General features: G+C 38.1%; 1 protein-coding gene and 1 non-coding gene across 6 annotated transcripts in view; one reads left to right on the top strand and one right to left on the bottom strand.

Annotated features, from left to right (window-relative positions):
• HIVEP1 (HIVEP zinc finger 1) overlaps positions 1-16313 on the bottom strand; it is a 146368-nt gene that overhangs the window by 116477 nt on the left and 13578 nt on the right. The window lies entirely within an intron of this gene.
• Positions 4338-4461, top strand: LOC118981292 (small nucleolar RNA SNORA28). Its single transcript, XR_005065325.1, has one exon. It is a non-coding gene; the product is annotated as a small nucleolar RNA SNORA28 (small nucleolar RNA).

The raw sequence follows: 16313 nt of genomic DNA, 5'->3' as shown, positions 1-16313 counted from the left end.
AAAAGTAGGTTTATAGTTATTTGAATGGAAAATAATACAATAACTAACAAATAAGAATACAAGTTTAAACTCTGTGTTTCACATACTCAACTGCTGTAAACCTACTTTCACCCCATCCTGCATGTTTATATTCAACCACAACCTACAGCTCAACAATAAATTGCAGAAGGGACTACAGTGTCATTTATCAGGAGTCAGAAAAGTTAATTTTTGCCAATGATTCACACACAGTCTCAAGAATATGGTCACTAATCAATATATGAATGACCACAATAGCAAATACACAAAGAAATGTACACAGACAAGTATGTTTTGATTCTGTGCACTTCATAGTTGTTGAACACCCAGAAATGTTCAACAACTATGAGAACAGAGCACAACCAACCAGACAAATAATATTTACAGTACTCTGGAAGAAGAAAAGCTGAGTGAGATGAAAATGAGACCGTCTTTTTCCATCCTTCCAATGACATGCACACCCACCCCACCCACTCTGTGCCCGTACACCGCTCCTCACTGTTAAATTAACCCTGGAAAAGAGAAGGTGCTTGAAAACTACACACATCCCCCCCCACAACTCACACATCATGCCTTTATGCACACTGTCGACTCTGCTCAAATGATCTTCCCAGATGATCCAGCCAACTCCTCCTCATTCTCCAAGACCCAGCTCACACACCCTCTTCTCTGGAGAGCCACTCTCCTAAAATGGTGTTAGCTGCTTAAGTGTCCATCGGCACCATCACATAGTCACCTAAGAAGCCCTGTACCATGGGCGCCAAGCAGTGTCCAGAACACAGACTGACGAATTAAACTAAAGAGTCATTCGGCAACACTCAGTGCCTGAAATAATTTGAAGTTCTCATATTGCTGTCACCCTGACAAAAGCATTTCTACAGAGACCATATAAGAGTATATTGTATACTACACCATATTTTACATTCAGCAATCATTTTTTTCATGTTTCTACAGGATCTCAAAAACTACCATTTTGAAAGTTTGTTGGCATAGAGGATCAATTTACTATTCTAATTTAAAGAGCATTCAAACCACTTCCACTATTTTACTATTAAAGATAACACTAAAATATCTCTGAGGAAGTATTATTTTGCCTCTAATAATTTCTTTGGAATAAGTTTCAGGAAATAAAATAAAGAGGTTTATTTAAAGTGGTTTAATGCTCAGGTATAAAGCTCCACCATGTCATGAACAACAAATGACTACATCTGTTCCCCACAACCTCAGGAGAACTGGGTATTAAAATAAGTTTCAAATGTACTGGTAAATAAAAATTATCTCCACACTGTTCCCATTTTACTACTAACAGTAGTATTTCAACATATTATTTGATCACTTATAATTTCTTTTATCTATTATTTCTTCTTATATATCTGAATAAGCTACTTTTTTAATATTAACTTTGTCTACCAGCTCTGAGATACCTCTTAACATCTGCATTCTAATTCTCTAAACCGGAGAGTGTGATCTCTCCAGGGGTCTGAATGTTCTTGTATATTTTCTACTTTTTTCCTATATTTTGATTTTTCTATATACCTACTACCCTTTAAAATTTAGTTTGATTTGTAGGGTGAAATTTCAGTGTTTTACCCCCCAAACACCTTTTCAGTTAATTCCAACATTATTTTCAATTCATTTTTTTTTTTGGAAAGGGGAAGAGAAGGGAAAAAAGACAGAGAGAAACATGGATGTGACAAATGAACACTGATCAGTTGCCTTTTGTATGTGCCCTGACCAGGAACCAAACCGCAACCTAGGCACATGCCCTGACTAGGAATCGAACTCTCAACCTTCCATTTCATGGGACAACATCCAAGCAACTGAGCTACATCAGCCAGGACCCAACACTTTTTAAATGTTCCTTCCCTATCTATGTGTGTATGTTTTAAGTGTGTATAAGAATAATTCCAAAATTATAAATGCTAAAAAGTGAGATTCACATTAGAAATAGATTCTGGAAACAACTAACTCTGCTGATATTCAAACAAGACCATAAAACAAAGTCTACATGAAAAGTAAAATCATCTATATGCAATTTTTCACTATAATTAGATTTATTTAGATTTACCTGTCAATGGGTCCTGACACTCCACCTCTCTGAAGTGTATTATTTCATTAAACAAGAATAGAAAAGCGTGATCGTAAATTTTTTCTAAAACAATAATGTATATAAATTTGAAAAGGATAATCAATTATTTAAATGCTAGCTTATCTTCAACTTCAGTGAGTCCTATTGGCAGTATTTTACACAACAAATATGAATAGTATTGGAAAAATTTAGCTATTCAACTGTATACACTCCAACTTTATCCTTTAAATAATGTGAAAATATGAAGCCTAGCTTTCACTGCTACAGTTGAACACACAGATCAATCTGTGCCAAGACCACACAACCGAATGTACTCATCATACACAGACAAACTCTGCTCTACAGGCTTCCACATTTCACACAGCTAAAAATAATAATACCAACATCCATGAGGTGTCAGTAGTTCTTCATACATTTGGTAGCAAGGTCTTGGTTCACACAAATGGTATTTTTCCCAAATCTAGTATGTCCTGCCCCTGAGCTTATTATTGAGTTTTTTCAGGATATTTTTGCTGAAATCCTGCACTTACAGGGCTTTTCCAGTGACGGGTCAGGTCAGCTGCCACATGGAGCCTGGCCCGATCCTCAAGCAGAGAAATCACACAAAATGCCCAAACTACTCTCCTTAGCCAAGTCTCTCACCACTGAATTCATCTTTCTTCTCTTTCAGGCTCCCATAATGAAATGAAATCAGAAATATTGTGTGTGTGTGTGTGTGTCTGTGTGTGTGTTTGTACAGGTTTCATGCACTAAAATGGGGACTCAGAAAAAGCAAAGAGAATGCTTGGGGGTTGGAGTAGCTTTCCCATGAACCAGAAAGCACTACTTCCCTTCCTAGTCTCACCTGGCAGCTCTAGTCACCCCACGGTACTTCTCACTCTGCACTTGTTATTGTCAGGAGCTGGTCTTACCTCTCCTCGTGAACAGCAGGGCCTTGGAGGCTGGCGTTTCTGCCAGAGTCCTTTTGGCATCCTCCACAGAAGTCAAACCAGGCCTTGCACGGTTTTCCTGAGCATATAAGAAAAAATACCCAATCTACCCCAAACAAAAAGCCTAAACCCTGACTTTATTTAATGAAACTCTTCTTAAAATATATCATAGGTACCACTTCCAAAAATATGGTTTTGAAAGCCTGAAGAGGGGGAAAAGTAATCATTTTTATAAACCTGCTATAGACCCATCTCAAGAGACACACTTATATCTCTTGTTCTCCTAGAAATAACATTCATACTGCAACCCCATACCTCATTCTTGCAACAAATGCAGGTGCTAAAAGGCCATTTAATGTTTATAAAATCCATTATTTCACTATGGAACTTTGGCTGGATCATGTTTGTTAGGGTACGTATGAGCTGTTAAACCAGACACCACCCCCGACAGCACAGGACTGCAACTCCAAGTGCAGGTGACAATAAAACCTCTGCGCAGCCTCGCCACCCCCTTAACCCGCAGCTTCCTGACTGTACCTCACAACGAAGGGACTCTGCATCCTGATCTCCCCATACGCCTAGATTCTGCAATGTCAATACTGTGAAATTTATAGCTATCTAGTACTTTATTTTCAAGAATTACTCTTGATAAACACAGTGTCCACAACAAACATATTCTTGAGAAAACATTAAAGGCTTCCCAAAAGAAGAGGCAGTGTCTAGAAATTAAACTTTTAAAAATTAAATAAAAAGCATTATAAAATATTCTGGCATAAGAAACTTGCTAAAGTTAAGTAAAATGGTAAGGATGACTGTTAACTTCTCAGTTCTAAAACTCACATAAAAGTATGATTATTAAGAGGATCTGGATGTGCCATAGTCCAATCATATCCTTTCTAAAACCAACAATGACATTAAAACCTGAAGGAACCAAAGTTCACAGTTCCTGCACATTAACTGAAACATCAGGGGACATCCCTGGCCCCATGGCTCAGTTGGAGCATCATTCCATGCACTCAACTCCCAGTCTGGGCACATAGCTAGGTTGTGGGTTCAATCCCTGGCTGGGGCACAACCAGGAGGACATCAATCAATGTTTCTCTCTCACATCGATGTTTTCCTCCCTCTTCCCCTCTCCCCCTCTCCCTTCTGTCTCTCTCTCTTAAAAAAAATATCAATGGAAACATATCTTCAGATAAGACCAATCAATATCATGAGACAGAGCTTCTGAGGTTGAAGAGTGAGCTCTGGCCCAGCAAGATAAAAAAAAACTGTGCTATAAAAGTCTTTCTCTTTATTGCAAGCAACACTGTGGCAGATGATCAAAACCATCTGAAACAATTTGAGCTTGTTGTAGCAACAAAATCTCACCTACTCCAGTGCTCTCTCCTCTAAGAGACAAGCCATTATACAGATTTAAACAGTGTTTTTTTTTAGTATCTATTTCTACTAGAGACCTTCTTTTGACCCTTCCCAACTATGATGCGAATTGTCCATACAATGAACTACCTTCTTTCACTTCACAGGCCTCCCCACAAGACAATCTTAGACATAGTAAATCCTTACTTAAAGTTTTCAATGGGTTCAAATAAACAACAAAACCAATGTTACCACAGGCCAATTGATATAAACAGGAATTAAGTCCCTACAGCATCTCATCAATGTTGTAACAAAATGACTTTATTCTAGAATCTGCTGTAAATACGTGCTCATTCACCATAAAATGGCCATAAAAAGTTTCATTGTCACTTATAAGCACATAAAATTTAGACTTTAGGAAAGAAATCACTAGGAAATATTGGGATCACTTATCTAGAAAGAACATTGAACCAAATAGTACTGACAAAAATACAGTATATGTGTCCATTACTATATACATTAACAATATTATTCTATAAAAGCAAGAGGGAACTTGAAAGTAGAGCTAGGTAAACAGTGAAGTAGAGAATCTGATAAAGAAAAAGTTACCAGATTATATTCCCAACCACAGCCTGTTAAGTGGGTGCTCTAGCGTTCACTGAATGCCTGCTACATGGCAGATCCGGTAACTATGTTATATTTACTCTTCACAGGGAGTCGTCAGGTAGATATCACTCACAATTTAAGGTGAGGAAACAGAGACTCAGAGGATTAAATAACCTCCTGTAAATGACAGATCTGGGCAATCAAGATTCAATCACAATTCCACAACACCAAACTCCAAAGCCCTCGTTTCCACACCTCCACTACCACCCAACTAAACTATACTCTTGGTGATAGAAGCCTACATGTAAAAGTTATCAGTGGACTAACAGTTGTACGAGAAGTATGGATTTAAAACATCAATAATGGCTGCAATATATCCTAAAAAAGTACAATCATGTATCTCACTTTGTATCTTTTAAACAGTAACTAACTAGATTTTCAGCCAAAACAATGGGTTTCTATGAGCAGTTCTAAGTAAGAAGCTTGTCAAAATATATGGTGCAACTTGATGTTCTCAGGGCTCAAGACAGCGCCTGCCACCCGAGGATGCTCAGAACACCTTTGGAGAAAATGCAGCAATGACAAAAAGAAGAGGTTGACAAATCTCTCTAAAACACAACTTAAGAAGGTAGACAATACTCAAAACCCAGCAATTCAGCACTCTGGAAATCAACCAAAGCCATATACAAACTGAGATGTGTTTCTCCTTGAAAAGTACTGGACTTCAAGATCAGCACAGCACAAGCCTATGGCATTTCTGCTTGAGACTGTTTCCAACCCCTTGCCACCAACTCCATCAGAGCAACAGTTCAACTGAGAGAGGTGAGCTAAGAAAGCCAATGGCTTCATGGCCACTGCCTGGCCAGGCTCACTAGAAATGGAGCCTGTCGCTTAAAGTGGCAATTCCATCAGCAAGAAAACATCAAGGTTTCAAAGGCTCTGCTAACCTGACCTGAAGTCTTGTTAGGGTAAAGCAAGAAACCAGGTAACTAGCCAAGTTTTATCAGGGAGTTCTGTGTGGGAGGTGAGGCAACCATAGTGCCCCTGATAAACTCTCTACAGACATCCCACATTGGCCAGAGATTCTGCACAGGCATCACAGACACCAGAGTGGGATCATACCAGCTACACATGCCTTGCTAACAAAAATCACACCTCACACACACACAAAGATGCAAGGGTGTCCAGCTGAAGGTCAAAGCCACAGCAGAAACGAACAGCGCCTGAAATCTGAAGGTGCCCCCCAGTCCCACACAGCTCTATCAGCAGAAAGTGAAAGATTTAATGATTCGAAGTCAACCTCTGATCAGCTTTGCTGGAACACAAAACTATGCTTCCTCAAGGGTAACCCCTAGGAAGCAAAGCTTAAAAGGAGCAAGAAAACACACAAACAAAAACCGACCTTTATTACAGATATCAGCAACCATGCAATATGGGAGAGACAGCCTTCACAGGTTTATTCCAGGCAAATTGTTAAACAAAATAAAAACAAAAATAACAATTCAGGAGCAACAAGAATCAGAATCCAAAATTATTTTAATGTAAAATACCAACAAAAACTTAGGAGTCATGAAAAGAAACAAGAAAGTATGACTCAAACTCAGGGAAAAAAGCAGTCAACAGAAACTGTCTGGAGTGTCTGCATATGTTAGATTTAACAGGTTAAGACTTCAAAGTAGCTATTATGTGAATATGAAAATTTAAAGAACTGACAGACCTGGCTCGTGTGGCTCAGTGGATTGAGGGTCATTGGTTCGATTCCCAGTCAGGGCACATGCCTGGATTGTGGGCCAGGACCTCAGTGGGGGACACATGAGAGGCAACCACACATTGATGTTTCTCTCCCTTCCCCTCTCTCTAAAAATAAATAAATAAAATCTTAAAAAAAATAAAATAAAGAACTGAAAGAAAACATGTTTAAAGCATTAAAATAAAGTATGACAATAATAATTCAGCAAATAAAGCATCTTGATAAAGAGATACAAATTCTAAAGAAAGAGAACCAAATGGAAATTCTGGAGTTGGAAAGTACAAGAAAGCAAACTTAAAAATTACTAGAGGGGTTCAACAGCAAATGTGAGCTAGCACAAGAAAAAAAACCAGTATAGTTGATGACAGCTCAATGGAGTTTAAGCAATCTCAGGAACAGAGGGGAGAAAAAGATCCAAGAAAAATGAACAGAGCCTCAGAGAGCCGTGAAACAACCTCCAGCACAGCAACGTATTTCTAATGGGAGAAAAGAATGAAGTGGCAAAAACGTTTCCAAAATAAGGGCCTCCAACTTCCCAAATCTGACAAAAAGCAAAACGACTAATCTCCATGTCCAGGAAGTTCAACAAAACCCAAAAAAGGTAACACAAAAAAATCCACCCCTAAGTACATAGTATTCAAACTGCTCAAAGACAAATGGCCAACAGATGTATGAAAAAGATGGTTGACTTCACTAGCTAAAAGGGAAATGCAAATCAAAACTACAATGAGATCCCACCACATACCCGTGAGAGTGGCCACTACGGACAAGTCTGCTGGAGAGGTGATAGGAGTGTCAATCAGTACAGCCACTGTGAAAAACAGTATGGTGGCTCCTCACAAGACTAAGAATAAAGTTACCATATGACCTAGCAGTCCCTCTTCTAGGTATCTACTGGAAAGTTTAAAAACATTTATTCACAAAAAATAATGCACCCCTATGTTCAATGCAATGTTATTCACGGTGGCCAAGACATGGGGACAACCAAAGAGTCCTTCAATAAAGGACTGAATAAAGAAGAGGTGGCACGCATGTACACTGGAATAGCATTCAGCCATAAGAAAAGATGAAATACTGCCATTTGTGACAGCATGGATGGGCCTTGAGAATATTATGCTAAATGAAGTCAGTCAAAAAAGCTAAAAACCATGATTTCACTCATATGTGGAAAATAAAACTGAAACAGCCCCATGAAGATGGCAGGGAGATAGTAAAAGGTAAAGGGGGACGAATGGATGGTGATGAACGATGACTTGCCTTTAGGTGGTGGGCACACAACGCAATATGCAGAACACGCGTCACAGAAATGTACACTTGAAACCTACATGATCTTATTAACCAATGTCCCCCCAATAAATGTTATAAAAATTAATCTTCGCAAAATTTAAAATAAAAATAACAAAATGGCAGACACGGATCCAACAATAACAGCAATTACATTAATGTGAAAGGAATAAACACCCCACTGAAAAGACACACTGTCAGACTGGATAAAAGACCTATTTCAACAACATGCTGTCCAGAGGAGGCAAACCGGAGCTTTCAAGTAGAAGGGTAGGAAAAGATATGCCATGCAAACAGCAACCCTGAGACAGCTGGAATCTCGTTTCAGGCAAAACAGACGTGAACAACCAGTCTGACCTAGTGACATTTAGGAACACTCCAGTTCACTCCAGCATTGGACATGGCGACGTACACCATTATTCACAATAACTGAAGCACAAAAACCATCCAGATATCCATCAACTGGTAAATAGATAAATCAGATGTGATACATTCATACAATAAAATATTACTCAGCAATAAAAGATAACAAAAATCCTGATACATGCTACAATACAGATGAATCTCAAACACAATGCTAACTGAACAAAAGAAGCAGGCATAAAAGATTACAGATTGCATGATCCCACTACATCAAGTGTCCAAAAGAGGCAAATGTAAAGAGCCAGCAAGCAGACCAGCAGTTGCCTGAGGCTAGCGGTGAGAGTTAATGCTTGCCTACTAACAAGCTCAGAAAAACTCGGGGGATAATGGGCATATTCTGAAACTGGACTGTGTTAAAGAATGCACAATGCTGTAACTTTAACAAATATCATTAAACTGTCCACTTGTAATGGGTGAATTTTACTGCATGTAAATTACACCTTAACAAAGCTGTAAGAAAAAAAGTATTATGCAGTGGTTTGACTGAGACAATAAACTACTATCTGAAGACTTAAAAAGTCATTCCACTCCTTCAGGAAAGAGCTTACCACACCAAATACAAACTTAATGCAAACTCTACCTTATCTAAGATGTTCACGTGAATGCTGCAAGTATATCAATGCATCATTTACACGGCATTCATTCCATCAAAAAATAACATATCAACATACAGAAGGTCAAATAATACATTTAACGCTTTTCCCATGCAGTCACACACACACACACACACACCCCTTTAAATACATTAACTACAGAAGATTACTGTACTTCTATGTTCACTCATCAAATGATAGCACAGCTGTCTGGACTTCCACATGTAAGCCATTATGATTTTTATGTCTTCGACTACAAATTTCCTAGAAGACGGGGGCAGAGCTGTTAATTCCACGTGTCCAACGCATCAGAGTAGGGTATGCAGAGGTCCAAACAGAGGCATCTGAGAGATGCAGCCAAAGTGGCCCTTCATTTTCACCTGGCTTCATGACCACTACAGGCTCTTCCTCTCACTGACAAATGACACACGTTAACACTTACAGATTCTCATGCCACTTTTGAGCCATGCTAATAACCCTGGCATATACAAAAATAAGGAGGCTAATGTTCCTCTGTGTTTGTAGACAACTAACATTACTTTCAAAAGTATTTCTCGAAATACTCAAATAGTTACCATAAACTCAATCAAGCCTATCCATAACAAAAGAGTATTTAAACTTAAGGAAAAACAAAGTAAAACAAAACTTGGACATAAAAATATCACTTTTTTCTCCTTCATTTCATCACACTACCCCAAAACAACAGGCAATAAAGAATTACTTGGAGAGACACATGAAAAGATGCTCAATATCACTAGCTATCAGAGAGATGCAGATCAAAACCACAATGAGATACCACTTAATACCAGTCAGAATGGCTACCATGAACAAAGAAACAAACAACAAGTGCTGGAGAGGTTGTGGGGAAAAGGGGACCCTAGTTCCCTGTTGGTGGGATTGCAGACTGGTACAACCACTATGGAAAGCAGTATAGAATTTTCTAAGAAAACTAAAAATGGACGTGCCTTTTGACCCAGCAATTCCACTATTAGGAGTGTATCCTAAGGACTCTGAAACACCAATCCAAAAGGACCTATGCACCCCGATGTTCATAGCAGCACAATTTACAATAGCCAAGAGTTGGAAGCAACCTAAATGCCCATCGGTCAATGACTGGATCAAAAAACTATGGTACATTTACACAATGGAATTCTATGCTGCAGAAAGGAAGAAGGAACTCCTACCCTTTGCAACATCATGGATGGAGCTGGAAAGCATTATGCTGAGCGAAATAAGCCAGGCGGTGAAAGACAAATACCATATGATATCACCTTTAACAGGAATCTAAACAACAAAACAAACAAGCAAGCAAAATGTAACCAAAGACACTGAAATACAGAACATGCTGACAGGGTCCAGAGGGTAGAGGGGAGAGAATCACAGGGGAAAAGGGGAGGGACTCACATGAATAAATATGAAGGACACATGAACAATAACTAAGGTGGGGGGCGGAGATGGGAGGCAGGTGGGAGCACTGGGGGGGGGGCAGGGCTGGGAATACAAGAGAGAAAACTGTACTTGAACAAGAGTTAAATAAAAAATTAATTAATTAATTAATTAATTAATTTTAAAAAAAGAATTACTTGGAGATTAAAGAAAGTATTGTGAGGAATACTGAGAATTCAGACATACTAAAAATTTAATCACATTCTCAAAAACCTAAGTACAAACTATAATGCCTGATGTGTTAATGGCAGTTATCCCTCGGGGCCTACCCACTTCTCGGGGCTCATTCTCAGCACCCCACTCACAGCAGCAGGGCCGCCTCGCAGGGAGCATTTTCCAGAAGGCACTCCTCTCAAAGACGGCTCCATTTTTCTGCAGAACAATCCCTCACATGTTTTGTGCACAGCACTGTCAATCATTGCTTGTAATATTTTTCTACCACTGGAGTTCAATGTAGAGGTGACCAAAGGACACAATGCAATTAGAAAAAGGACAGTATTCTATCTCAAACAGCAAGCTCCCTGACGATGTAGGCCTTTGGGTGGGGACTCACAACCCTGGAATCGGAACATCAAGAACAAGTGAATTTTTCTAGAGAAACCAACTTATCCTCTAAGTTTCTCTCTTCCCCTTAGAACCACAAGCAAAGGGTGGTCTTCCCAAACAAATGTGAATTTCCTCGTCACGCATGGTGGGCAGGAGACCCCCAAATACAAAAGCAGTAGCTGTAGGTTCCCTTATAATTCATTCCTACAGTATTCTCTACAGAGAAGATGTAACACTCTTCCTTATTCACAAACATAAAGGCATTTCTAAATAAATATTCCAGTTCGTTCCCCTCTAGGCCTAGACAGAGGCCAGCAACTTTCAGTGAAGAGTTAGAAAGTTAGTATTCTAGGCTTTGCGAGCCACTGGTTAACTACTCAGCTCTGCCTTTACGGCACGTGGCACAACAGCAGGCAGAGACAACGTGTAAATGATGGGCACGGCTGCATTCCAATACATCGGTTTCTACAAAGATGAGGAAGACTGGATTCAACCAGTAGACAGTAGTTTCCTGACCTTGCCCAGAATAATGGCTATGAAAGTTAAAAAAGTAATCACAGATCAACATAACCCTGCCCCCAACCCCTGGCCACTCCCATGCCTTGTTCTCAAGGAGAAACTTAATTCCAGTTATGTGCTCAAGGTCATACGGTCCTCTTGTGCTGCTTTATTCATATGCATAGATGATTTTTCTGAACGTAAAAAAAGAGAACAGAGACTGCCTCATTCTTTCAACCTACCATAGTATTTCTTAGATCTCAATAAAACATACCAACTCAACATGGAGGTATTACTGGTTTTTTTAATATACTTAATTTGGGGGGTTGGCTTTAGGTTCACAGCACAACTGAGAGGAATATACAGAGAGATTTCTCACATATGTCCTCCCCCCACACATGAATGGCCTCCCCCACTATCAACATCTCCCACCAGAGTGATACACTGGTAACAAGTGATGAACATACATCGAAATGTCATTACCATGCAAAGTCCACAGTTTCCAGTATGGTTCACTCCTGGTGATGTACATTCCACGGGTTTGGACAGATGTATGATGGCATCTACCCCCCACTAGAATATCAGAGTAGTTTCACTGCTCTAAAAGTCCTCCCTAAGAAGGTTGGTTTTTAATTTCAAATTATTGTAACATAGTCCCTAGCCTCCAACATATCTTCTGGATATACTCAGCTCAGCATAAAAGAATTCAACTTGGTAATTTAATAATTGTGCTAAATAAGACATCTACATATAAAATATTAAGTTTCCTTTCCTCTTCTTCCGTAGTCCCAAGGTCATTGAGAAATCCACTCTAATCAAGCAAAGCAGACCAATAACCACTTCTATACAATCCCTACCTCCCATCCTTTCTCTGCCAAAGTCTCAGAACAACTTACTTTCTCTGCCAATCTATCCTTTCCTTAAAAATCCATCTTAAAACTGTGCCTCATACAGGTTTTCACTGAGAAAACATTAACACCTCCATGTACTTTCTGAGTGCTCTTACCCCACCCAGATTTTTTTGCTCATTTTCTCTTTGAGAAATCCATACTGCATTAACTATATTAATATGAAAGTATGTATCTGTTGCTTAATATTGCACTTATATCTTTTTCATGTTTTTGGAGACATAAAAACTCTTAGGAGGCAGGTATGAGGTTTTATTTTTAAGCACATACACTAGCACATTCACTGTTCACAGAATTAAAATGGAAGACACAAAATATCCTAACCCTGAACCCTTAATAAAAGTGGTACATTTGTCCTTTTTCTACATCTGAAATCTTCAAGATTCCACATATATCTAAAATAGTACCTTTTCTATATTCTTCTGGACTTACTGTATGAGGAAAATTATAAAATGTTTCCTTCTATATTTTATTTAGAACTTTTTAAAATTTGTTATTGTTGTTCAAGTACAGCTGTCTCCATTTTCACCCCACGACAGCCCCGTATCCTACCCATCCTCACTTTTACTTAGAATTTTAATGTTTTTATATCAGTTTTCCCAGAAATAGTTCTGAAGTCTTTATGTTCAAAGTTTCAACAGTTATGCTGAGGTTCCTATTTAAATACTGCCATTTTCCACTTTATATAAAATTTCTCTACTTTAAAGTACATAGTACTATGCAAACTGCTTAAGCATACATGGTGGAACAACTAACTTTCCTCTTTTGAAGAGCTTGGAAATCCCTTCAATGGTCTACAATCACAAATCCAACTTAGAGTAATGCATACATACACATCTGAAATGGATTTCCAACAATTAAGAACATGGCAAGGCCAAGGGGTGGGGGGGGGGGCGGTGGTTAGTCCTTCAAATCTTACCTCCTGAGTAATCTCAGGTTGTATGTGCTTTGCTTGACAAGCTTTATTTTATAACTGGGATGTTATAACTGGGATGGAAAGCATTTTTAGGCACTTAGGAATCAGGGCAGTTCTTTCTACTAGCAACATCAACAAGTACAAGCTTGAGAGTTAAAAGCAAAGATACTAGAGATGCCCAGCTGTGGGACTCTGGACAGACAGAAACCTCCCAGTGCCTCATGCCCATGTCTATAAAATCGGGTCGATAATAGTTCCTACCTCACATGGTTTTTAGGATTAACTGAGCAAGCAGGCAAAGAAAAAAAAACCACTTTGAATATTGTGTAGAACACACACCTGTGAACAGTTTAGCTCTTTTCATCACCATAAAAATAATGCAATACAACCTTCCTCTTGCAATCAGCCCACAAGAAACCATACTATGGAAAGCAGTATGTTTAAAAATAAAATTTTATAGACTACTCCATAAACACCATCTCAAACAAGATACAAATAACCTGCTCAAAGTCAATTCACCTGAACATCTCTGGCTAACTTTCTCATCTGTAAAATGAACTCAACGACCTCTAAGGTCTGTCCTTCCCAGCTATAAAACCTGGTTGACTTTCTGGGAGAGGCATGTAGGAAACCACCACCAGAAGAGAAAACTCTCTGGTACACCAGCATTGTCTAACTGCCTGTGTATCAGTTCAGTTCACTTTTATTTAAACACTCAAACACTGCTGCAATTTTATGTTTAACGTATGTTTGTTTGAATACTGTAACTATTAAGCATTTGTATGATGATCTCATCTCTTTCTTCAAGGGCCAATCTGAAAAGAGTTGGAAGATAAGCACATATAAGCACACTTCAAAATGCAAAATAAGTATATTTCAGTAAATTCATACTCTAATCATATAGGCACCCAGGAGTATTTTATGTATGTAGACACATAAGTGCCATAAAAATTCAAGCTTTCCATCAAGAAAGTTTCACACTTAGTGGCTGCTATTCTAATTACATTATAGCCAACTGCTTTGTTATTATTTTACTTTTTAAAATACATTTGCATGGCTGCATAGCCTTAGAATATTTTCTAGAATAAAATTCATCATGGAAAATTTCTAAGAACCTTCTGAAAACTTTTCATTTTAAAAATGAAAAAAAGTCAACATTAATGCAGTGCTGCACCATGTATAAGCTTAAACCTAATGGTCAAGACCTTCCTTCTGAACGACAGACTTGAATATTAAAAGCAAGGAGCCTATTTGATTAACAGTTTCTGTGCTATAGTGAATACAGAATAATGGCTAACAGTATTACAAACACCAAGTGCTTTATAAGAACATCTGAGCATCGTCTGTAATTGGTAGTTTATTGACATGCAAAAGAACACTGTTAAAATGTTTTAAAATAATAAATATGTGAATGAAAAACTATAGCACTTACTTTATTCACAAAATGTTTTTACAGATAACACAAGAATCAACTTCAACCCAGACTGTTCAAATTACATTATGTTCTAAATTCGGAGCTTAAAACTTATACGTATATGATGAGAGATTTTTATGCACATGATGCTTTTTTCTACTCTACGATGAGATAAAATTAAACCTCACCAGAACATGATGCTCTAAAATAAAATCATTGCTCTAATTAATTGTATTATTGCATTTTATATTTGCTATTAGAAAGAAAAAAGCATTCTTAACCAAAAAGTTTGGTTAATAAGCATTCAAATAAGCATCAAAAGTATCAAATAAGCTCTCAACATGAACTGAAAAATAATTATGTGAAAAAAAAACCCAGGAGGTATGCTATATTCAATTTTTTCTCCTATTTTTATCCTAGTCAAACTGAATAATATCAGCTACTTATGTGATAGCTCCTAATAACTTCAAACTGCTTTTTCACCTACCTCATCAAAACCATTTTTAAGTTATCACTTATTTCCTTTCTAGCTATAGTTGTATACAAGTTTTTAATAAGTCTTAGGGTTCTTCTCTCTACAACATTTCTGATTTCTCAAACCTCAAGGCTGTGAGCTTAAAACTACAGACCTAACATTCAAATGTAAGAAATAATGCATAAACAGCTGGAATTCTAGCTGAAATCATCAAAATTAAACCTTTTTTACTCACGAATGCAATAAGAAAATCCCGCATGACAAAAAACCAAAAAATTTCATTCATCATAGATGGTTTTATAAAATAATCACTGGAGTAGGCCCTACATTGATAGCAAGTAAATATATTTTTATTAATCAGATTAATTCTGAAAACCCAGTTGGATTTCTCTTGTCTTCACAGAAGACGGGAGCAGGGAATTGACAGAAGGTACCATCTCAGAACTTAAAGAATAACATATGAAGGGCTATCAACAGAGAGGAGAAAGGGGAAGAATGGGGGAAAACGTACAGGAAATAAAAAATACAACTGGTAGGTACAAAATCGGGGGAGGTTAAGAATAGTATAGGAAATGGAGAAGCCAAAGAACTTATATGTATGACCCATGGACATGAACTAAAGGGGGGGGGGGATGCTGGAGGCAACGGAGGTAGAGGACAGAGGGGATAGAGAGGAGGAAAAAAAAGGACAACTGTAATAGCATAGTCAATAAAATATACTTAAAAAAGAACAGTGATGTCTAGAGCACTTCGTTCCAAGCCCACATGACTGTGATGTAGACATTTTTAAAAATAGTTCAATGATAACAAAAAAGACCTCTCAATCACTTTCCAGAAGTAGATACAGACAGAATATTATGTTTAACTTCATTTAATGTTGTCAAAAAATGAAGCAGGGTTTGAATGAGTTCAGGTGGACAAATCAAGAAGGCAGCACAGAGGGTCAGAGTTTTCCTTCCCAAATCATTTTCTGCACTGACCACTCTTCCAAATCCCAAACCTTGAGTAATCAGGAAAAGAAAGAGACACAACAGTAATCAATGCTGAGCACTTTATGCA

The sequence above is a fragment of the Sturnira hondurensis genome, unplaced genomic scaffold, assembly GCF_014824575.4.
Source record: "Sturnira hondurensis isolate 20B ecotype Veracruz unplaced genomic scaffold, ASM1482457v3 Scaffold0023817, whole genome shotgun sequence".
Classification (NCBI taxonomy): Eukaryota; Metazoa; Chordata; class Mammalia; order Chiroptera; family Phyllostomidae; genus Sturnira; species Sturnira hondurensis.
This window is presented reverse-complemented; position numbering and strand designations above follow the sequence as displayed.